Here is a 24,995-nt window from a genome sequence, read left to right on the forward strand (position 1 = left end):
TTAATTAAGACGAGAGATGAGAGGCGAGAGATTTGGAAATAATTATGAGGAGAAAGGAGAGATTTGGAAATCATTAGGCAGAGAGAGGTTAGAGGAAAGATTTAGAATTCATTATGTGGAGATAGGATGAGAGATCTGGAAACAGTTTTGAGGTGAGAAGAGAGACTGTGGAATACTAAACAGAAGAGAGGTGAGAGCAGAGAGCAGAGATTTTGAAATCGTTACGAGGACACAGGAGATGGGAGATTTCGCAATCAGTATGAGGAGAGAGGATAGAGGAGAGATTTAGAACTTACTATGTGGAGATAGGACGAGAGATTTCAAAACACTTGTGAGGTGAGACGAGAGATTGTGGAATACTACAGAAGAGAGTTCAGAGGAGAGAGCAGAGATTTTGACATCGTTATCAGGACACAGGAGATGGGAGATATCGAAATGGTTATGAGAAGAGAGGACAGAGGACAAATTTAGAATTAATTATGTGGAGATAGGATGAGAGATCTGGATACAGATGTGAGGAGGGGGGAGACATTTGGAATACAAAAGAGAAGAGAGGTAAGACCAGAGAAGAGAGTTTTGGGAATCCTTGTGAGCAGATAGGAGAGATTCCGAAATCGTTATCAGGAGATAGGAGAGATTTGGAAATCGTTACGAGGACGTAGGAGGAGAGATCTCAAATTAATTAAGAGGAGAGATGAGAGGCGAGAGATTTGGAAAGCACAGAAGAGATATTTGGAAATCGTTATGAGAAGATACTAGAGAGCTCAAATTAATAAAACGAGAGATGAGAGGACAAAATTGGAAATCATTATGAGGAGAAAGGAGAGATTTGAAAATCGTTATGAGGAGAGAGGTTAGAGGAAAGATTTAGAATTGATTATGTGGAGATGGGATGAGAGATCTGAAAATAGTTGTGAGGTGAGAGGAGAGACTGTGGAATACCAAACAGAAGAGAGGCGAGAGCAGAGATTTCCAAATCGTTATGAGGCGAGAGGAGGAAAGAGATGAAAGGAAATACTTATGAAGAGAGATGAGAAAAGAGATATTAGAAATTTCTGAGCACAGCAGATAGAGGAAAGATTTAGAATTAATTATTCAGAGAGAGGAGGGGAGATTTGTAAACATTTGTGAGGAGACAGTAGAGACTTTGGAATACTTATGAGGAGGGAGGTGATAGCGCAGAAGAGAGATTTCGAAATCGTTATGAGAAGATACTAGAGAGCTCAAATTAATAAAACGAGAGATGAGAGGACAAAATTGGAAATCATTATGAGGAGAAAGGAGAGATGTGGAAATCGTTAGGCAGAGAGCGGTTAGAGGAAAGATTTAGAATTGATTATGTGGAGATAGGATGAGAGATCTGGAAACACTTGTGAGGTGAGAAGAGAGACTGTGGAATACTAAACAGAAGAGAGGTGAGAGCAGAGAGCAGAGATTTTGAAATCGTTACGAGGACACAGGAGATGGGAGATTTCGCAATCGGTATGCGGAGAGAGGATAGAGGAGAGATTTAGAATTAATTACGTGCAGATAGGACGAGAGATCTGGAAACAGTTGTGATGAGAGGGGAGAGATAAGAGGAGAGAGGTGAGAGGAGAGTTTTGGGAATCCTTGTGAGCAGATAGGAGAGATTCCAAAATCGTTACCAGAAGATAGGAGAGATTTGGAAATCATTATGAGGACGCAGGAGGAGAGATCTCAAATTAATTAAGAGGAGAGATGAGAGGCGAGAGATTTTGAAATCATTATGAGGAGAAAGGAGACATTTGGAAATCATTAGGCAGAGAGAGTTTAGAGGAAAGATTTAGAATTCATTATGTGGAGGTAGGATGAGAAATCTGGAAACAGTTGTGAGGAGAGGAGAGAGATTGTGGAATAGTAAAGAGAAGAGAGGTGAGAGCAGAGTTTTGGGAATCCTTGTGAGCAGATAGGAGAGATTTGGAAATTGCTGTCTGGACACGGGACAGGGGAGATTTCGAAATAAGGATACAGGAGAGATTGAGAAGCAAGTATGCAGAGAGTGGAGGAGAGATTTGTAAACATTTGTGAGGAGACAGCAGAGATGTTGGAATACTTATCAGGAGGGAGGTGAAAGCAAGTAAGAGAGATTTGGAAATCGTGATGAGGAGATAGGAGGACTGAACTCAAGTTAATTATGAGGAGAGATGAGACAGGAGAGATTTGGAAATCGTTCTGAGGAGAGAGGAGAAAAGAGATAAAAGGAAAGATTAACGAGGAGTGAAGATAGAAGAAAGATTTAGAACTTACTATGTGGAGATAGGATGAGAGATTTCAAAACAGTTCTGAGGTGAGACGAGAGATTGTGGAATACTAAACGGAAGAGAGTTCAGAGGAGAGAGCAGAGATTTTGAAATCGTTATCAGGACACAGGAGATGGGAGATATCGAAATGGTTATGAGGAGAGAGGACAGAGGACAAATTTAGAATTAATTATGTGGAGATAGGATGAGAGATCTGGAAACAGATGTGAGGAGGGGGGAGACATTTGGAATACAAAAGAGAAGAGAGGTGAGACCAGAGAGGAGAGTTTTGGGAATCCTTGAGAGCAGATAGGAGAGATTTGGAAATCGGTATCAGGACACAGGAGACGGGACATTTCGAAATAGTTATGAGGAGACAGGATAGAGGAGAGATTGAGAAGCAATTATGCAGAGAGAGGAGGAGAGATTTGTAAACATTTGTGAGGAGACAGTAGAGATTCTGGAATACTTATGAGGAGGGAGGAGATAGCACAGAAGAGATATTTGGAAATAGCTCTGACAAGATACTAGAGAGCTCAAATTAATTCAAACGAGAGATGAGAGGACAAAATTGGAAATCATTATGAGGAGAAAGGAGAGATTTGGAAATCGTTATGAGGACAGAGGTTAGAGGAAAGATTTAGAATTGATTATGTGGAGATGGGATGAGAGATCTGGAAATAGTTGTGAGGTGAGAGGAGAGACTGTGGAATACCAAACAGAAGAGAGGCGAGAGCAGAGATTTCCTAATCGTTATGAGGCGAGAGGAGAAAAGAGATGAAAGGAAATAGTTATGAAGAGAGATGAGAAAAGAGATATTAGAAATTTCTGAGCACAGCAGATAGAGGAAAGATTTAGAATTAATTATTCAGAGAGAGGAGGGGAGATTTGTAAACATTTGTGAGGAGACAGTAGAGACTTTGGAATACTTATGAGGAGGGAGGTGATAGCACAGAAGAGAGATTTCGAAATCGTTATGAGAAGATACTTGAGAGCTGAAATTAATTCAAACGAGAGATGGAAGGACAAAATTCGAAATCATTATGAGGAGAAAGGAGAGATGTGGAAATCGTTCAGAGGTCACAGGACAGGAGAGATTTAGAAATACGTATGAGGAGACAGGAAAAGGGAGATATAATTAAGTATTTTTGAGAAGAGAGGATACAGGAGAGATTTAGAATTAATACTGCGGAAAGAGGAGGAGAGATGTGTTAACATTTGTGAGGAGACAGTAGGTATTTTGGAATACTTAGGCGTAGAGAGGGGATAGCACAGAAGAGAGATTCCGAAATCGTCATCAGGAGATAGGAGAGATTTGGAAATCGTTATGAGGACATAGGAGGAGAGATCTCAAATTAATTAAGATGAGAGATGAGAGGCGAGAGATTTGGAAATCATTATGAGGAGAAAGGAGAGATTTGGAAATCATTAGGCAGAGAGAGGTTAGAGGAAAGATTTAGAATTGATTATGTGGAGATAGGATGAGAGATCTGGAAACAGTTTTGAGGTGAGAAGAGAGACTGTGGAATACTAAACAGAAGAGAGGTGAGAGCAGAGAGCAGAGATTTTGAAATCGTTGCGAGGACACAGGAGATGGGAGATTTCGCAATCAGTATGAGGAGAGAGGATAGAGGAGAGATTTAGAACTTACTATGTGGAGATAGGATGAGAGATTTCAAAACACTTGTGAGGTGAGACGAGAGATTGTGGAATACTAAACAGAAGAGAGTTCAGAGGAGAGAGCAGAGATTTTGAAATCGTTATCAGGACACAGGGGATGGGAGATATCGAAATGGTTATGAGAAGAGAGGACAGAGGACAAATTTAGAATTAATTATGTGGAGATAGGATGAGAGATCTGGAAACAGTTGTGAGGAGAGGGGAGAGATTGTGGAATACAAAAGAGAAGAGGGGTGAGAGCAGAGAGGAGAGTTTTGGGAATCCTTGTGAGCAGATAGGAGAGATTTGGAAATCGGTATCAGGACACAGGAGACGGGAGATTTCGAAATACTTATGAGGAGACAGGATAGAGGAGAAATTGAGAAGCAATTATGCAGAGAGAGGAGGAGAGATTTGAAAACATTTTTGAGGAGACAGTAGAGATTCTGGAATACTTATGAGAAGGGAGGTGATAGCACAGAAGAGATATTTGGAAATAGCTATGACAAGATACTAGGGAGCTCAAATTAATTCAAAGGAGAGATGAGAGGACAAAATTGGAAATCATTATGAGGAGAAAGGAGAGATTTGGAAATCGTTATGAGGACAGAGGTTAGAGGAAAGATTTAGAATTGATTATGTAGAGATGGGATGAGAGATCTGGAAATAGTTGTGAGGAGAGGGGAGAGATAAGAGAAGAGAGGTGAGAGGAGAGTTTTGGGAATCCCTGTGAGCAGATAGGAAAGATTTGGAAATTGTTGTCTGGACACGGGACAGGGTATATTTTGAAATACTTACGAGGAGAGAGGATAGAGGAGAGATTGAGAAGCAATTATGTGGAGAGAGGAGGAGAGATTTGTAAACATTTGTGAGGAGGCAGTAGAGATTCTGGAATACTTATGAGGAGGGAGGTGATAGCACAGAAGAGATATTTGGAAATCGTTATGACAAGATACAAGAGAGCTCAAATTAATAAAACGAGAGATGAGAGGACAAAATTGGAAATCATTATGAGGAGAAAGGAGAGATGTGGAAATCGTTATGAGGACATAGCAGGAGAGATCTCAAATTAATTAAGAGGAGAGATGAGAGGCGAGAGATTTGGAAATAATTATGAGGAGAAAGGAGAGATTTGGAAATCATTAGGCAGAGAGAGGTTAGAGGAAAGATTTAGAATTGATTATGTGGAGGTAGGATGAGAGATCTGGAAACAGTTTTGAGGTGAGAAGAGAGACTGTGGAATACTAAACAGAAGAGAGGTGAGAGCAGAGAGCAGAGATTTTGAAATCGTTACGAGGACACAGGAGATGGGAGATTTCGCAATCGGTATGAGGAGAGAGGATAGAGGAGAGATTTAGAATTAATTATGTGCAGATAGGACGAGAGATCTGGAAACAGTTGTGAGGAGAGGGGAGAGATAAGAGAAGAGAGCTGAGAGGAGAGTTTTGGGAATCCTTGTGAGCAGATAGGAGAGATTCCGAAATCGTTATCAGGAGATAGGAGAGATTTGGAAATCGTTATGAGGACATAGGAGGAGAGATCTCAAATTAATTAAGAGGAGCGATGAGAGGCGAGAGATTTGGAAATCATTATGAGGAGAAAGGAGAGATTTGGAAATCGTTATGAGGTCAGAGGTTAGAGGAAAGATTTAGAATTGATTATGTAGAGATGGGATGAGAGATCTGGAAATAGTTGTGAGGAGAGGGGAGAGATAAGAGAAGACAGGCGAGAGGAGAGTTTTGGGAATCCCTGTGAGCAGATAGGAAAGATTTGGAAATTGTTGTCTGGACACGGGACAGGGTATATTTTGAAATACTTACGAGGAGAGAGGATAGAGGACAGATTGAGAAGCAATTATGCGGAGAGAGGAGGAGAGATTTGTAAACATTTGTGAGGAGGCAGTAGAGATTCTGGAATACTTATGAGGAGGGAGGTGATAGCACAGAAGAGATATTTGGAAATCGTTATGAGAAGATACTAGAGAGCTCAAATTAATAAAACGAGAGATGAGAGGACAAAATTGGAAATCATTATGAGGAGAAAGGAGAGATTTGAAAATCGTTATGAGGAGAGAGGTTAGAGGAAAGATTTAGAATTGATTATGTGGAGATGGGATGAGAGATCTGAAAATAGTTGTGAGGTGAGAGGAGAGACTGTGGAATACCAAACAGAAGAGAGGCGAGAGCAGAGATTTCCAAATCGATATGAGGCGAGAGGAGGAAAGAGATGAAAGGAAATACTTATGAAGAGAGATGAGAAAAGAGATATTAGAAATTTCTGAGCACAGCAGATAGAGGAAAGATTTAGAATTAATTATTCAGAGAGAGGAGGGGAGATTTGTAAACATTTGTGAGGAGACAGTAGAGACTTTGGAATACTTATGAGGAGGGAGGTGATAGCGCAGAAGAGAGATTTCGAAATCGTTATGAGAAGATACTAGAGAGCTCAAATTAATTCAAACGAGAGATGGGAGGACAAAATTGGAAATCATTATGAGGATAAAGGAGAGATTTGGAAATCATTAGGCAGAGAGAGGTTAGAGGAAAGATTTAGAATTGATTATGTGGAGATAGGATGAGAGATCTGGAAACAGTTGTCAGGTGAGAAGAGAGACTGTGGAATACTAAACAGAAGAGAGGTGAGAGGAGAGAGCACAGATTTTGAAATCGTTACGAGGACAAAGGAGATGGGAGATTTCGAAATCGGTATGAGGAGAGACGATATAGGAGAGATTTAAAATTAATTATGTGCAGATAGGACGAGAGATCTGGAAACAGTTGTGAGGAGAGGGGAGAGATTGTGGAATAGTAAAGAGAAGAGAGGTGAGAGCAGAGTTTTGGGAATCCTTGTGAGCAGATAGGAGAGATTTGGAAATTGTTGTCTGGACATGGGACAGGGTATATTTCGAAATACTTACGAGGAGAGAGGATAGAGGAGACATTGAGAAGCAATTATGCGGAGAGAGGAGGAGAGGTTTGTAAACATTTGTGAGGAGACAGTAGAGATTCTGGAATACTTACGAGGAGGGAGGTGATAGCACAGAAGAGATATTTGGAAATCGTTATGAGAAGATACTAGAGAGCTCAAATTAATAAAACGAGAGATGAGAGGACAAAATTGGAAATCATTATGAGGAGAAAGGAGAGATGTGGAAATCGTTATGAGGACATAGGAGGAGAGATCTCAAATTAATTAAGAGGAGAGATGAGAGGCGAGAGATTTGGAAATAATTATGAGGAGAAAGGAGAGATTTGGAAATCATTATGAGGAGAAATGAGAGATTTGGAAATCGTTAGGAGGACAGAGGTTAGAGGAAAGATTTAGAATAGATTATGTAGAGATGGGATGAGAGATCTGGAAATAGTTGTGAGGAGAGGGGAGAGATAAGAGAACAGAGGTGAGAGGAGAGTTTTGGGAATCCCTGTGAGCAGATAGGAAAGATTTGGAAATTGTTGTCTGGACACGGGACAGGGTATATTTTGAAATACTTACGAGGAGAGAGGATAGAGGAGAGATTGAGAAGCAATTATGTGGAGAGAGGAGGAGAGATTTGTAAACATTTGTGAGGAGGCAGTAGAGATTCTGGAATACTTATGAGGAGGGAGGTGATAGCACAGAAGAGATATTTGGAAATCGTTATGAGAAGATACTAGAGAGCTCAAATTAATTAAAACGAGAGATGAGAGGACAAAATTGGAAATCATTATGAGGAGAAAGAAGAGATTTGGAAATCGTTAGGCAGAGAGAGGTTAGAGGAAAGATTTAGAATTGATTATGTGGAGATGGGATGAGAGATCTGGAAATAGTTGTGAGGTGAGAGGAGAGACTGTGGAATACCAAACAGAAGAGAGGCGAGAGCAGAGATTTCCTAATCGTTATGAGGCGAGAGGAGAAAAGAGATGAAAGGAAATAGTTATGAAGAGAGATGAGAAAAGAGATATTATAAATTTCTGAGCACAGCAGATAGAGGAAAGATTTAGAATTAATTATTCAGAGAGAGGAGGGGAGATTTGTAAACATTTGTGAGGAGACAGTAGAGACTTTGGAATACTTATGAGGAGGGAGGTGATAGCACAGAAGAGAGATTTCGAAATCGTTATGAGAAGATACTAGAGAGCTCAAATTAATTCCAACGAGAGATGGGAGGACAAAATTGGAAATCATTATGAGGAGAAAGGAGAGATGTAGAAATCGTTCAGAGGACACAGGATAGGAGAGATTAGAAATACGTATCAGGAGACAGGAAAAGGGAGATATTATGAAGTATTTATGAGAAGAGAGGATACAGGAGAGATGTAGAATTAATAATGCGGAAAGAGGAGGAGAGATGTGTAAACATTTGTGAGGAGACAGTAGAGACTTTGGAATACTTATGAGGAGGGAGGTGATAGCACAGAAGAGAGATTTCGAAATCGTTATGAGAAGATACTTGAGAGCTCAAATTAATTCAAACGAGAGATGGAAGGACAAAATTCGAAATCATTATGAGGAGAAAGGAGAGATGTGGAAATCGTTCAGAGGTCACAGGACAGGAGAGATTTAGAAATACGTATGAGGAGACAGGAAAAGGGAGATATAATTAAGTATTTATGAGAAGAGAGGATACAGGAGAGATTTAGAATTAATACTGCGGAAAGAGGAGGAGAGATGTGTTAACATTTGTGAGGAGACAGTAGGTATTTTGGAATACTTAGGCGTAGAGAGGGGATAGCACAGAAGAGAGATTCCGAAATCGTCATCAGGAGATAGGAGAGATTTGGAAATCGTTATGAGGACATAGGAGGAGAGATCTCAAATTAATTAAGACGAGAGATGAGAGGCGAGAGATTTGGAAATAATTATGAGGAGAAAGGAGAGATTTGGAAATCATTAGGCAGAGAGAGGTTAGAGGAAAGATTTAGAATTCATTATGTGGAGATAGGATGAGAGATCTGGAAACAGTTTTGAGGTGAGAAGAGAGACTGTGGAATACTAAACAGAAGAGAGGTGAGAGCAGAGAGCAGAGATTTTGAAATCGTTACGAGGACACAGGAGATGGGAGATTTCGCAATCAGTATGAGGAGAGAGGATAGAGGAGAGATTTAGAACTTACTATGTGGAGATAGGACGAGAGATTTCAAAACACTTGTGAGGTGAGACGAGAGATTGTGGAATACTACAGAAGAGAGTTCAGAGGAGAGAGCAGAGATTTTGACATCGTTATCAGGACACAGGAGATGGGAGATATCGAAATGGTTATGAGAAGAGAGGACAGAGGACAAATTTAGAATTAATTATGTGGAGATAGGATGAGAGATCTGGATACAGATGTGAGGAGGGGGGAGACATTTGGAATACAAAAGAGAAGAGAGGTAAGACCAGAGAAGAGAGTTTTGGGAATCCTTGTGAGCAGATAGGAGAGATTCCGAAATCGTTATCAGGAGATAGGAGAGATTTGGAAATCGTTACGAGGACGTAGGAGGAGAGATCTCAAATTAATTAAGAGGAGAGATGAGAGGCGAGAGATTTGGAAAGCACAGAAGAGATATTTGGAAATCGTTATGAGAAGATACTAGAGAGCTCAAATTAATAAAACGAGAGATGAGAGGACAAAATTGGAAATCATTATGAGGAGAAAGGAGAGATTTGAAAATCGTTATGAGGAGAGAGGTTAGAGGAAAGATTTAGAATTGATTATGTGGAGATGGGATGAGAGATCTGAAAATAGTTGTGAGGTGAGAGGAGAGACTGTGGAATACCAAACAGAAGAGAGGCGAGAGCAGAGATTTCCAAATCGTTATGAGGCGAGAGGAGGAAAGAGATGAAAGGAAATACTTATGAAGAGAGATGAGAAAAGAGATATTAGAAATTTCTGAGCACAGCAGATAGAGGAAAGATTTAGAATTAATTATTCAGAGAGAGGAGGGGAGATTTGTAAACATTTGTGAGGAGACAGTAGAGACTTTGGAATACTTATGAGGAGGGAGGTGATAGCGCAGAAGAGAGATTTCGAAATCGTTATGAGAAGATACTAGAGAGCTCAAATTAATAAAACGAGAGATGAGAGGACAAAATTGGAAATCATTATGAGGAGAAAGGAGAGATGTGGAAATCGTTAGGCAGAGAGCGGTTAGAGGAAAGATTTAGAATTGATTATGTGGAGATAGGATGAGAGATCTGGAAACACTTGTGAGGTGAGAAGAGAGACTGTGGAATACTAAACAGAAGAGAGGTGAGAGCAGAGAGCAGAGATTTTGAAATCGTTACGAGGACACAGGAGATGGGAGATTTCGCAATCGGTATGCGGAGAGAGGATAGAGGAGAGATTTAGAATTAATTACGTGCAGATAGGACGAGAGATCTGGAAACAGTTGTGATGAGAGGGGAGAGATAAGAGGAGAGAGGTGAGAGGAGAGTTTTGGGAATCCTTGTGAGCAGATAGGAGAGATTCCAAAATCGTTACCAGAAGATAGGAGAGATTTGGAAATCATTATGAGGACGCAGGAGGAGAGATCTCAAATTAATTAATAGGAGAGATGAGAGGCGAGAGATTTTGAAATCATTATGAGGAGAAAGGAGACATTTGGAAATCATTAGGCAGAGAGAGTTTAGAGGTAAGATTTAGAATTCATTATGTGGAGGTAGGATGAGAAATCTGGAAACAGTTGTGAGGAGAGGAGAGAGATTGTGGAATAGTAAAGAGAAGAGAGGTGAGAGCAGAGTTTTGGGAATCCTTGTGAGCAGATAGGAGAGATTTGGAAATTGCTGTCTGGACACGGGACAGGGGAGATTTCGAAATAAGGATACAGGAGAGATTGAGAAGCAAGTATGCAGAGAGTGGAGGAGAGATTTGTAAACATTTGTGAGGAGACAGCAGAGATGTTGGAATACTTATCAGGAGGGAGGTGAAAGCAAGTAAGAGAGATTTGGAAATCGTGATGAGGAGATAGGAGGACTGAACTCAAGTTAATTATGAGGAGAGATGAGACAGGAGAGATTTGGAAATCGTTCTGAGGAGAGAGGAGAAAAGAGATAAAAGGAAAGATTAACGAGGAGTGAAGATAGAAGAAAGATTTAGAACTTACTATGTGGAGATAGGATGAGAGATTTCAAAACAGTTCTGAGGTGAGACGAGAGATTGTGGAATACTAAACGGAAGAGAGTTCAGAGGAGAGAGCAGAGATTTTGAAATCGTTATCAGGACACAGGAGATGGGAGATATCGAAATGGTTATGAGGAGAGAGGACAGAGGACAAATTTAGAATTAATTATGTGGAGATAGGATGAGAGATCTGGAAACAGATGTGAGGAGGGGGGAGACATTTGGAATACAAAAGAGAAGAGAGGTGAGACCAGAGAGGAGAGTTTTGGGAATCCTTGAGAGCAGATAGGAGAGATTTGGAAATCGGTATCAGGACACAGGAGACGGGACATTTCGAAATAGTTATGAGGAGACAGGATAGAGGAGAGATTGAGAAGCAATTATGCAGAGAGAGGAGGAGAGATTTGTAAACATTTGTGAGGAGACAGTAGAGATTCTGGAATACTTATGAGGAGGGAGGAGATAGCACAGAAGAGATATTTGGAAATAGCTCTGACAAGATACTAGAGAGCTCAAATTAATTCAAACGAGAGATGAGAGGACAAAATTGGAAATCATTATGAGGAGAAAGGAGAGATTTGGAAATCGTTATGAGGACAGAGGTTAGAGGAAAGATTTAGAATTGATTATGTGGAGATGGGATGAGAGATCTGGAAATAGTTGTGAGGTGAGAGGAGAGACTGTGGAATACCAAACAGAAGAGAGGCGAGAGCAGAGATTTCCTAATCGTTATGAGGCGAGAGGAGAAAAGAGATGAAAGGAAATAGTTATGAAGAGAGATGAGAAAAGAGATATTAGAAATTTCTGAGCACAGCAGATAGAGGAAAGATTTAGAATTAATTATTCAGAGAGAGGAGGGGAGATTTGTAAACATTTGTGAGGAGACAGTAGAGACTTTGGAATACTTATGAGGAGGGAGGTGATAGCACAGAAGAGAGATTTCGAAATCGTTATGAGAAGATACTTGAGAGCTGAAATTAATTCAAACGAGAGATGGAAGGACAAAATTCGAAATCATTATGAGGAGAAAGGAGAGATGTGGAAATCGTTCAGAGGTCACAGGACAGGAGAGATTTAGAAATACGTATGAGGAGACAGGAAAAGGGAGATATAATTAAGTATTTTTGAGAAGAGAGGATACAGGAGAGATTTAGAATTAATACTGCGGAAAGAGGAGGAGAGATGTGTTAACATTTGTGAGGAGACAGTAGGTATTTTGGAATACTTAGGCGTAGAGAGGGGATAGCACAGAAGAGAGATTCCGAAATCGTCATCAGGAGATAGGAGAGATTTGGAAATCGTTATGAGGACATAGGAGGAGAGATCTCAAATTAATTAAGATGAGAGATGAGAGGCGAGAGATTTGGAAATCATTATGAGGAGAAAGGAGAGATTTGGAAATCATTAGGCAGAGAGAGGTTAGAGGAAAGATTTAGAATTGATTATGTGGAGATAGGATGAGAGATCTGGAAACAGTTTTCAGGTGAGAAGAGAGACTGTGGAATACTAAACAGAAGAGAGGTGAGAGCAGAGAGCAGAGATTTTGAAATCGTTGCGAGGACACAGGAGATGGGAGATTTCGCAATCAGTATGAGGAGAGAGGATAGAGGAGAGATTTAGAACTTACTATGTGGAGATAGGATGAGAGATTTCAAAACACTTGTGAGGTGAGACGAGAGATTGTGGAATACTAAACAGAAGAGAGTTCAGAGGAGAGAGCAGAGATTTTGAAATCGTTATCAGGACACAGGGGATGGGAGATATCGAAATGGTTATGAGAAGAGAGGACAGAGGACAAATTTAGAATTAATTATGTGGAGATAGGATGAGAGATCTGGAAACAATTGTGAGGAGAGGGGAGAGATTGTGGAATACAAAAGAGAAGAGGGGTGAGAGCAGAGAGGAGAGTTTTGGGAATCCTTGTGAGCAGATAGGAGAGATTTGGAAATCGGTATCAGGACACAGGAGACGGGAGATTTCGAAATACTTATGAGGAGACAGGATAGAGGAGAAATTGAGAAGCAATTATGCAGAGAGAGGAGGAGAGATTTGAAAACATTTTTGAGGAGACAGTAGAGATTCTGGAATACTTATGAGAAGGGAGGTGATAGCACAGAAGAGATATTTGGAAATAGCTATGACAAGATACTAGGGAGCTCAAATTAATTCAAAGGAGAGATGAGAGGACAAAATTGGAAATCATTATGAGGAGAAAGGAGAGATTTGGAAATCGTTATGAGGACAGAGGTTAGAGGAAAGATTTAGAATTGATTATGTAGAGATGGGATGAGAGATCTGGAAATAGTTGTGAGGAGAGGGGAGAGATAAGAGAAGAGAGGTGAGAGGAGAGTTTTGGGAATCCCTGTGAGCAGATAGGAAAGATTTGGAAATTGTTGTCTGGACACGGGACAGGGTATATTTTGAAATACTTACGAGGAGAGAGGATAGAGGAGAGATTGAGAAGCAATTATGTGGAGAGAGGAGGAGAGATTTGTAAACATTTGTGAGGAGGCAGTAGAGATTCTGGAATACTTATGAGGAGGGAGGTGATAGCACAGAAGAGATATTTGGAAATCGTTATGACAAGATACAAGAGAGCTCAAATTAATAAAACGAGAGATGAGAGGACAAAATTGGAAATCATTATGAGGAGAAAGGAGAGATGTGGAAATCGTTATGAGGACATAGCAGGAGAGATCTCAAATTAATTAAGAGGAGAGATGAGAGGCGAGAGATTTGGAAATAATTATGAGGAGAAAGGAGAGATTTGGAAATCATTAGGCAGAGAGAGGTTAGAGGAAAGATTTAGAATTGATTATGTGGAGGTAGGATGAGAGATCTGGAAACAGTTTTGAGGTGAGAAGAGAGACTGTGGAATACTAAACAGAAGAGAGGTGAGAGCAGAGAGCAGAGATTTTGAAATCGTTACGAGGACACAGGAGATGGGAGATTTCGCAATCGGTATGAGGAGAGAGGATAGAGGAGAGATTTAGAATTAATTATGTGCAGATAGGACGAGAGATCTGGAAACAGTTGTGAGGAGAGGGGAGAGATAAGAGAAGAGAGCTGAGAGGAGAGTTTTGGGAATCCTTGTGAGCAGATAGGAGAGATTCCGAAATCGTTATCAGGAGATAGGAGAGATTTGGAAATCGTTATGAGGACATAGGAGGAGAGATCTCAAATTAATTAAGAGGAGCGATGAGAGGCGAGAGATTTGGAAATCATTATGAGGAGAAAGGAGAGATTTGGAAATCGTTATGAGGTCAGAGGTTAGAGGAAAGATTTAGAATTGATTATGTAGAGATGGGATGAGAGATCTGGAAATAGTTGTGAGGAGAGGGGAGAGATAAGAGAAGACAGGCGAGAGGAGAGTTTTGGGAATCCCTGTGAGCAGATAGGAAAGATTTGGAAATTGTTGTCTGGACACGGGACAGGGTATATTTTGAAATACTTACGAGGAGAGAGGATAGAGGAGAGATTGAGAAGCAATTATGCGGAGAGAGGAGGAGAGATTTGTAAACATTTGTGAGGAGGCAGTAGAGATTCTGGAATACTTATGAGGAGGGAGGTGATAGCACAGAAGAGATATTTGGAAATCGTTATGAGAAGATACTAGAGAGCTCAAATTAATAAAACGAGAGATGAGAGGACAAAATTGGAAATCATTATGAGGAGAAAGGAGAGATTTGAAAATCGTTATGAGGAGAGAGGTTAGAGGAAAGATTTAGAATTGATTATGTGGAGATGGGATGAGAGATCTGAAAATAGTTGTGAGGTGAGAGGAGAGACTGTGGAATACCAAACAGAAGAGAGGCGAGAGCAGAGATTTCCAAATCGATATGAGGCGAGAGGAGGAAAGAGATGAAAGGAAATACTTATGAAGAGAGATGAGAAAAGAGATATTAGAAATTTCTGAGCACAGCAGATAGAGGAAAGATTTAGAATTAATTATTCAGAGAGAGGAGGGGAGATTTGTAAACATTTGTGAGGAGACAGTAGAGACTTTGGAATACTTATGAGGAGGGAGGTGATAGCGCAGAAGAGAGATTTCGAAATCGTTATGAGAAGATACTAGAGAGCTCAAATTAATTCAAACGAGAGATGGGAGGACAAAATTGGAAATCATTATGAGGATAAAGGAGAGATTTGGAAATCATTAGGCAGAGAGAGGTTAGAGGAAAGATTTAGAATTGATTATGTGGAGATAGGATGAGAGATCTGGAAACAGTTGTCAGGTGAGAAGAGAGACTGTGGAATACTAAACAGAAGAGAGGTGAGAGGAGAGAGCACAGATTTTGAAATCGTTACGAGGACAAAGGAGATGGGAGATTTCGAAATCGGTATGAGGAGAGACGATATAGGAGAGATTTAAAATTAATTATGTGCAGATAGGACGAGAGATCTGGAAACAGTTGTGAGGAGAGGGGAGAGATTGTGGAATAGTAAAGAGAAGAGAGGTGAGAGCAGAGTTTTGGGAATCCTTGTGAGCAGATAGGAGAGATTTGGAAATTGTTGTCTGGACATGGGACAGGGTATATTTCGAAATACTTACGAGGAGAGAGGATAGAGGAGACATTGAGAAGCAATTATGCGGAGAGAGGAGGAGAGGTTTGTAAACATTTGTGAGGAGACAGTAGAGATTCTGGAATACTTACGAGGAGGGAGGTGATAGCACAGAAGAGATATTTGGAAATCGTTATGAGAAGATACTAGAGAGCTCAAATTAATAAAACGAGAGATGAGAGGACAAAATTGGAAATCATTATGAGGAGAAAGGAGAGATGTGGAAATCGTTATGAGGACATAGGAGGAGAGATCTCAAATTAATTAAGAGGAGAGATGAGAGGCGAGAGATTTGGAAATAATTATGAGGAGAAAGGAGAGATTTGGAAATCATTATGAGGAGAAATGAGAGATTTGGAAATCGTTAGGAGGACAGAGGTTAGAGGAAAGATTTAGAATAGATTATGTAGAGATGGGATGAGAGATCTGGAAATAGTTGTGAGGAGAGGGGAGAGATAAGAGAACAGAGGTGAGAGGAGAGTTTTGGGAATCCCTGTGAGCAGATAGGAAAGATTTGGAAATTGTTGTCTGGACACGGGACAGGGTATATTTTGAAATACTTACGAGGAGAGAGGATAGAGGAGAGATTGAGAAGCAATTATGTGGAGAGAGGAGGAGAGATTTGTAAACATTTGTGAGGAGGCAGTAGAGATTCTGGAATACTTATGAGGAGGGAGGTGATAGCACAGAAGAGATATTTGGAAATCGTTATGAGAAGATACTAGAGAGCTCAAATTAATTAAAACGAGAGATGAGAGGACAAAATTGGAAATCATTATGAGGAGAAAGAAGAGATTTGGAAATCGTTAGGCAGAGAGAGGTTAGAGGAAAGATTTAGAATTGATTATGTGGAGATGGGATGAGAGATCTGGAAATAGTTGTGAGGTGAGAGGAGAGACTGTGGAATACCAAACAGAAGAGAGGCGAGAGCAGAGATTTCCTAATCGTTATGAGGCGAGAGGAGAAAAGAGATGAAAGGAAATAGTTATGAAGAGAGATGAGAAAAGAGATATTATAAATTTCTGAGCACAGCAGATAGAGGAAAGATTTAGAATTAATTATTCAGAGAGAGGAGGGGAGATTTGTAAACATTTGTGAGGAGACAGTAGAGACTTTGGAATACTTATGAGGAGGGAGGTGATAGCACAGAAGAGAGATTTCGAAATCGTTATGAGAAGATACTAGAGAGCTCAAATTAATTCCAACGAGAGATGGGAGGACAAAATTGGAAATCATTATGAGGAGAAAGGAGAGATGTAGAAATCGTTCAGAGGACACAGGATAGGAGAGATTAGAAATACGTATCAGGAGACAGGAAAAGGGAGATATTATGAAGTATTTATGAGAAGAGAGGATACAGGAGAGATGTAGAATTAATAATGCGGAAAGAGGAGGAGAGATGTGTAAACATTTGTGAGGAGACAGTAGAGACTTTGGAATACTTATGAGGAGGGAGGTGATAGCACAGAAGAGAGATTTCGAAATCGTTATGAGAAGATACTTGAGAGCTCAAATTAATTCAAACGAGAGATGGAAGGACAAAATTGGAAATCATTATGAGGAGAAAGGAGAGATGTGGAAATCGTTCAGAGGTCACAGGACAGGAGAGATTTAGAAATACGTATGAGGAGACAGGAAAAGGGAGATATAATTAAGTATTTATGAGAAGAGAGGATACAGGAGAGATTTAGAATTAATACTGCGGAAAGAGGAGGAGAGATGTGTTAACATTTGTGAGGAGACAGTAGGTATTTTGGAATACTTAGGCGTAGAGAGGGGATAGCACAGAAGAGAGATTCCGAAATCGTCATCAGGAGATAGGAGAGATTTGGAAATCGTTATGAGGACATAGGAGGAGAGATCTCAAATTAATTAAGACGAGAGATGAGAGGCGAGAGATTTGGAAATAATTATGAGGAGAAAGGAGAGATTTGGAAATCATTAGGCAGAGAGAGGTTAGAGGAAAGATTTAGAATTCATTATGTGGAGATAGGATGAGAGATCTGGAAACAGTTTTGAGGTGAGAAGAGAGACTGTGGAATACTAAACAGAAGAGAGGTGAGAGCAGAGAGCAGAGATTTTGAAATCGTTACGAGGACACAGGAGATGGGAGATTTCGCAATCAGTATGAGGAGAGAGGATAGAGGAGAGATTTAGAACTTACTATGTGGAGATAGGACGAGAGATTTCAAAACACTTGTGAGGTGAGACGAGAGATTGTGGAATACTACAGAAGAGAGTTCAGAGGAGAGAGCAGAGATTTTGACATCGTTATCAGGACACAGGAGATGGGAGATATCGAAATGGTTATGAGAAGAGAGGACAGAGGACAAATTTAGAATTAATTATGTGGAGATAGGATGAGAGATCTGGATACAGATGTGAGGAGGGGGGAGACATTTGGAATACAAAAGAGAAGAGAGGTAAGACCAGAGAAGAGAGTTTTGGGAATCCTTGTGAGCAGATAGGAGAGATTCCGAAATCGTTATCAGGAGATAGGAGAGATTTGGAAATCGTTACGAGGACGTAGGAGGAGAGATCTCAAATTAATTAAGAGGAGAGATGAGAGGCGAGAGATTTGGAAAGCACAGAAGAGATATTTGGAAATCGTTATGAGAAGATACTAGAGAGCTCAAATTAATAAAACGAGAGATGAGAGGACAAAATTGGAAATCATTATGAGGAGAAAGGAGAGATTTGAAAATCGTTATGAGGAGAGAGGTTAGAGGAAAGATTTAGAATTGATTATGTGGAGATGGGATGAGAGATCTGAAAATAGTTGTGAGGTGAGAGGAGAGACTGTGGAATACCAAACAGAAGAGAGGCGAGAGCAGAGATTTCCAAATCGTTATGAGGCGAGAGGAGGAAAGAGATGAAAGGAAATACTTATGAAGAGAGATGAGAAAAGAGATATTAGAAATTTCTGAGCACAGCAGATAGAGGAAAGATTTAGAATTAATTATTCAGAGAGAGGAGGGGAGATTTGTAAACATTTGTGAGGAGACAGTAGAGACTTTGGAATACTTATGAGGAGGGAGGTGATAGCGCAGAAGAGAGATTTCGAAATCGTTATGAGAAGATACTAGAGAGCTCAAATTAATAAAACGAGAGATGAGAGGACAAAATTGGAAATCATTATGAGGAGAAAGGAGAGATGTGGAAATCGTTAGGCAGAGAGCGGTTAGAGGAAAGATTTAGAATTGATTATGTGGAGATAGGATGAGAGATCTGGAAACACTTGTGAGGTGAGAAGAGAGACTGTGGAATACTAAACAGAAGAGAGGTGAGAGCAGAGAGCAGAGATTTTGAAATCGTTACGAGGACACAGGAGATGGGAGATTTCGCAATCGGTATGCGGAGAGAGGATAGAGGAGAGATTTAGAATTAATTACGTGCAGATAGGACGAGAGATCTGGAAACAGTTGTGATGAGAGGGGAGAGATAAGAGGAGAGAGGTGAGAGGAGAGTTTTGGGAATCCTTGTGAGCAGATAGGAGAGATTCCAAAATCGTTACCAGAAGATAGGAGAGATTTGGAAATCATTATGAGGACGCAGGAGGAGAGATCTCAAATTAATTAAGAGGAGAGATGAGAGGCGAGAGATTTTGAAATCATTATGAGGAGAAAGGAGACATTTGGAAATCATTAGGCAGAGAGAGTTTAGAGGAAAGATTTAGAATTCATTATGTGGAGGTAGGATGAGAAATCTGGAAACAGTTGTGAGGAGAGGAGAGAGATTGTGGAATAGTAAAGAGAAGAGAGGTGAGAGCAGAGTTTTGGGAATCCTTGTGAGCAGATAGGAGAGATTTGGAAATTGCTGTCTGGACACGGGACAGGGGAGATTTCGAAATAAGGATACAGGAGAGATTGAGAAGCAAGTATGCAGAGAGTGGAGGAGAGATTTGTAAACATTTGTGAGGAGACAGCAGAGATGTTGGAATACTTATCAGGAGGGAGGTGAAAGCAAGTAAGAGAGATTTGGAAATCGTGATGAGGAGATAGGAGGACTGAACTCAAGTTAATTATGAGGAGAGATGAGACAGGAGAGATTTGGAAATCGTTCTGAGGAGAGAGGAGAAAAGAGATAAAAGGAAAGATTAACGAGGAGTGAAGATAGAAGAAAGATTTAGAACTTACTATGTGGAGATAGGATGAGAGATTTCAAAACAGTTCTGAGGTGAGACGAGAGATTGTGGAATACTAAACGGAAGAGAGTTCAGAGGAGAGAGCAGAGATTTTGAAATCGTTATCAGGACACAGGAGATGGGAGATATCGAAATGGTTATGAGGAGAGAGGACAGAGGACAAATTTAGAATTAATTATGTGGAGATAGGATGAGAGATCTGGAAACAGATGTGAGGAGGGGGGAGACATTTGGAATACAAAAGAGAAGAGAGGTGAGACCAGAGAGGAGAGTTTTGGGAATCCTTGAGAGCAGATAGGAGAGATTTGGAAATCGGTATCAGGACACAGGAGACGGGACATTTCGAAATAGTTATGAGGAGACAGGATAGAGGAGAGATTGAGAAGCAATTATGCAGAGAGAGGAGGAGAGATTTGTAAACATTTGTGAGGAGACAGTAGAGATTCTGGAATACTTATGAGGAGGGAGGAGATAGCACAGAAGAGATATTTGGAAATAGCTCTGACAAGATACTAGAGAGCTCAAATTAATTCAAACGAGAGATGAGAGGACAAAATTGGAAATCATTATGAGGAGAAAGGAGAGATTTGGAAATCGTTATGAGGACAGAGGTTAGAGGAAAGATTTAGAATTGATTATGTGGAGATGGGATGAGAGATCTGGAAATAGTTGTGAGGTGAGAGGAGAGACTGTGGAATACCAAACAGAAGAGAGGCGAGAGCAGAGATTTCCTAATCGTTATGAGGCGAGAGGAGAAAAGAGATGAAAGGAAATAGTTATGAAGAGAGATGAGAAAAGAGATATTAGAAATTTCTGAGCACAGCAGATAGAGGAAAGATTTAGAATTAATTATTCAGAGAGAGGAGGGGAGATTTGTAAACATTTGTGAGGAGACAGTAGAGACTTTGGAATACTTATGAGGAGGGAGGTGATAGCACAGAAGAGAGATTTCGAAATCGTTATGAGAAGATACTTGAGAGCTGAAATTAATTCAAACGAGAGATGGAAGGACAAAATTCGAAATCATTATGAGGAGAAAGGAGAGATGTGGAAATCGTTCAGAGGTCACAGGACAGGAGAGATTTAGAAATACGTATGAGGAGACAGGAAAAGGGAGATATAATTAAGTATTTTTGAGAAGAGAGGATACAGGAGAGATTTAGAATTAATACTGCGGAAAGAGGAGGAGAGATGTGTTAACATTTGTGAGGAGACAGTAGGTATTTTGGAATACTTAGGCGTAGAGAGGGGATAGCACAGAAGAGAGATTCCGAAATCGTCATCAGGAGATAGGAGAGATTTGGAAATCGTTATGAGGACATAGGAGGAGAGATCTCAAATTAATTAAGATGAGAGATGAGAGGCGAGAGATTTGGAAATCATTATGAGGAGAAAGGAGAGATTTGGAAATCATTAGGCAGAGAGAGGTTAGAGGAAAGATTTAGAATTGATTATGTGGAGATAGGATGAGAGATCTGGAAACAGTTTTCAGGTGAGAAGAGAGACTGTGGAATACTAAACAGAAGAGAGGTGAGAGCAGAGAGCAGAGATTTTGAAATCGTTGCGAGGACACAGGAGATGGGAGATTTCGCAATCAGTATGAGGAGAGAGGATAGAGGAGAGATTTAGAACTTACTATGTGGAGATAGGATGAGAGATTTCAAAACACTTGTGAGGTGAGACGAGAGATTGTGGAATACTAAACAGAAGAGAGTTCAGAGGAGAGAGCAGAGATTTTGAAATCGTTATCAGGACACAGGGGATGGGAGATATCGAAATGGTTATGAGAAGAGAGGACAGAGGACAAATTTAGAATTAATTATGTGGAGATAGGATGAGAGATCTGGAAACAGTTGTGAGGAGAGGGGAGAGATTGTGGAATACAAAAGAGAAGAGGGGTGAGAGCAGAGAGGAGAGTTTTGGGAATCCTTGTGAGCAGATAGGAGAGATTTGGAAATCGGTATCAGGACACAGGAGACGGGAGATTTCGAAATACTTATGAGGAGACAGGATAGAGGAGAAATTGAGAAGCAATTATGCAGAGAGAGGAGGAGAGATTTGAAAACATTTTTGAGGAGACAGTAGAGATTCTGGAATACTTATGAGAAGGGAGGTGATAGCACAGAAGAGATATTTGGAAATAGCTATGACAAGATACTAGGGAGCTCAAATTAATTCAAAGGAGAGATGAGAGGACAAAATTGGAAATCATTATGAGGAGAAAGGAGAGATGTGGAAATCGTTATGAGGACATAGCAGGAGAGATCTCAAATTAATTAAGAGGAGAGATGAGAGGCGAGAGATTTGGAAATAATTATGAGGAGAAAGGAGAGATTTGGAAATCATTAGGCAGAGAGAGGTTAGAGGAAAGATTTAGAATTGATTATGTGGAGGTAGGATGAGAGATCTGGAAACAGTTTTGAGGTGAGAAGAGAGACTGTGGAATACTAAACAGAAGAGAGGTGAGAGCAGAGAGCAGAGATTTTGAAATCGTTACGAGGACACAGGAGATGGGAGATTTCGCAATCGGTATGAGGAGAGAGGATAGAGGAGAGATTTAGAATTAATTATGTGCAGATAGGACGAGAGATCTGGAAACAGTTGTGAGGAGAGGGGAGAGATAAGAGAAGAGAGCTGAGAGGAGAGTTTTGGGAATCCTTGTGAGCAGATAGGAGAGATTCCGAAATCGTTATCAGGAGATAGGAGAGATTTGGAAATCGTTATGAGGACATAGGAGGAGAGATCTCAAATTAATTAAGAGGAGCGATGAGAGGCGAGAGATTTGGAAATCATTATGAGGAGAAAGGAGAGATTTGGAAATCGTTATGAGGTCAGAGGTTAGAGGAAAGATTTAGAATTGATTATGTAGAGATGGGATGAGAGATCTGGAAATAGTTGTGAGGAGAGGGGAGAGATAAGAGAAGACAGGCGAGAGGAGAGTTTTGGGAATCCCTGTGAGCAGATAGGAAAGATTTGGAAATTGTTGTCTGGACACGGGACAGGGTATATTTTGAAATACTTACGAGGAGAGAGGATAGAGGAGAGATTGAGAAGCAATTATGCGGAGAGAGGAGGAGAGATTTGTAAACATTTGTGAGGAGGCAGTAGAGATTCTGGAATACTTATGAGGAGGGAGGTGATAGCACAGAAGAGATATTTGGAAATCGTTATGAGAAGATACTAGAGAGCTCAAATTAATAAAACGAGAGATGAGAGGACAAAATTGGAAATCATTATGAGGAGAAAGGAGAGATTTGAAAATCGTTATGAGGAGAGAGGTTAGAGGAAAGATTTAGAATTGATTATGTGGAGATGGGATGAGAGATCTGAAAATAGTTGTGAGGTGAGAGGAGAGACTGTGGAATACCAAACAGAAGAGAGGCGAGAGCAGAGATTTCCAAATCGATATGAGGCGAGAGGAGGAAAGAGATGAAAGGAAATACTTATGAAGAGAGATGAGAAAAGAGATATTAGAAATTTCTGAGCACAGCAGATAGAGGAAAGATTTAGAATTAATTATTCAGAGAGAGGAGGGGAGATTTGTAAACATTTGTGAGGAGACAGTAGAGACTTTGGAATACTTATGAGGAGGGAGGTGATAGCGCAGAAGAGAGATTTCGAAATCGTTATGAGAAGATACTAGAGAGCTCAAATTAATTCAAACGAGAGATGGGAGGACAAAATTGGAAATCATTATGAGGATAAAGGAGAGATTTGGAAATCATTAGGCAGAGAGAGGTTAGAGGAAAGATTTAGAATTGATTATGTGGAGATAGGATGAGAGATCTGGAAACAGTTGTCAGGTGAGAAGAGAGACTGTGGAATACTAAACAGAAGAGAGGTGAGAGGAGAGAGCACAGATTTTGAAATCGTTACGAGGACAAAGGAGATGGGAGATTTCGAAATCGGTATGAGGAGAGACGATATAGGAGAGATTTAAAATTAATTATGTGCAGATAGGACGAGAGATCTGGAAACAGTTGTGAGGAGAGGGGAGAGATTGTGGAATAGTAAAGAGAAGAGAGGTGAGAGCAGAGTTTTGGGAATCCTTGTGAGCAGATAGGAGAGATTTGGAAATTGTTGTCTGGACATGGGACAGGGTATATTTCGAAATACTTACGAGGAGAGAGGATAGAGGAGACATTGAGAAGCAATTATGCGGAGAGAGGAGGAGAGGTTTGTAAACATTTGTGAGGAGACAGTAGAGATTCTGGAATACTTACGAGGAGGGAGGTGATAGCACAGAAGAGATATTTGGAAATCGTTATGAGAAGATACTAGAGAGCTCAAATTAATAAAACGAGAGATGAGAGGACAAAATTGGAAATCATTATGAGGAGAAAGGAGAGATGTGGAAATCGTTATGAGGACATAGGAGGAGAGATCTCAAATTAATTAAGAGGAGAGATGAGAGGCGAGAGATTTGGAAATAATTATGAGGAGAAAGGAGAGATTTGGAAATCATTATGAGGAGAAATGAGAGATTTGGAAATCGTTAGGAGGACAGAGGTTAGAGGAAAGATTTAGAATAGATTATGTAGAGATGGGATGAGAGATCTGGAAATAGTTGTGAGGAGAGGGGAGAGATAAGAGAACAGAGGTGAGAGGAGAGTTTTGGGAATCCCTGTGAGCAGATAGGAAAGATTTGGAAATTGTTGTCTGGACACGGGACAGGGTATATTTTGAAATACTTACGAGGAGAGAGGATAGAGGAGAGATTGAGAAGCAATTATGTGGAGAGAGGAGGAGAGATTTGTAAACATTTGTGAGGAGGCAGTAGAGATTCTGGAATACTTATGAGGAGGGAGGTGATAGCACAGAAGAGATATTTGGAAATCGTTATGAGAAGATACTAGAGAGCTCAAATTAATTAAAACGAGAGATGAGAGGACAAAATTGGAAATCATTATGAGGAGAAAGAAGAGATTTGGAAATCGTTAGGCAGAGAGAGGTTAGAGGAAAGATTTAGAATTGATTATGTGGAGATGGGATGAGAGATCTGGAAATAGTTGTGAGGTGAGAGGAGAGACTGTGGAATACCAAACAGAAGAGAGGCGAGAGCAGAGATTTCCTAATCGTTATGAGGCGAGAGGAGAAAAGAGATGAAAGGAAATAGTTATGAAGAGAGATGAGAAAAGAGATATTATAAATTTCTGAGCACAGCAGATAGAGGAAAGATTTAGAATTAATTATTCAGAGAGAGGAGGGGAGATTTGTAAACATTTGTGAGACAGTAGAGACTTTGGAATACTTATGAGGAGGGAGGTGATAGCACAGAAGAGAGATT

General features: G+C 40.3%; 1 protein-coding gene across 1 annotated transcript in view; it reads left to right on the plus strand.

Moving 5' to 3' along the window:
- LOC107035041 (E3 ubiquitin-protein ligase Midline-1) overlaps positions 1–24,995 on the plus strand; it is a 363,662-nt gene that overhangs the window by 243,019 nt on the left and 95,648 nt on the right. The gene's annotated exons all lie outside the window — the stretch shown is intronic.

The sequence above is a fragment of the Vicugna pacos genome, chromosome X (assembly GCF_048564905.1).
Source record: "Vicugna pacos chromosome X, VicPac4, whole genome shotgun sequence".
Classification (NCBI taxonomy): Eukaryota; Metazoa; Chordata; class Mammalia; order Artiodactyla; family Camelidae; genus Vicugna; species Vicugna pacos.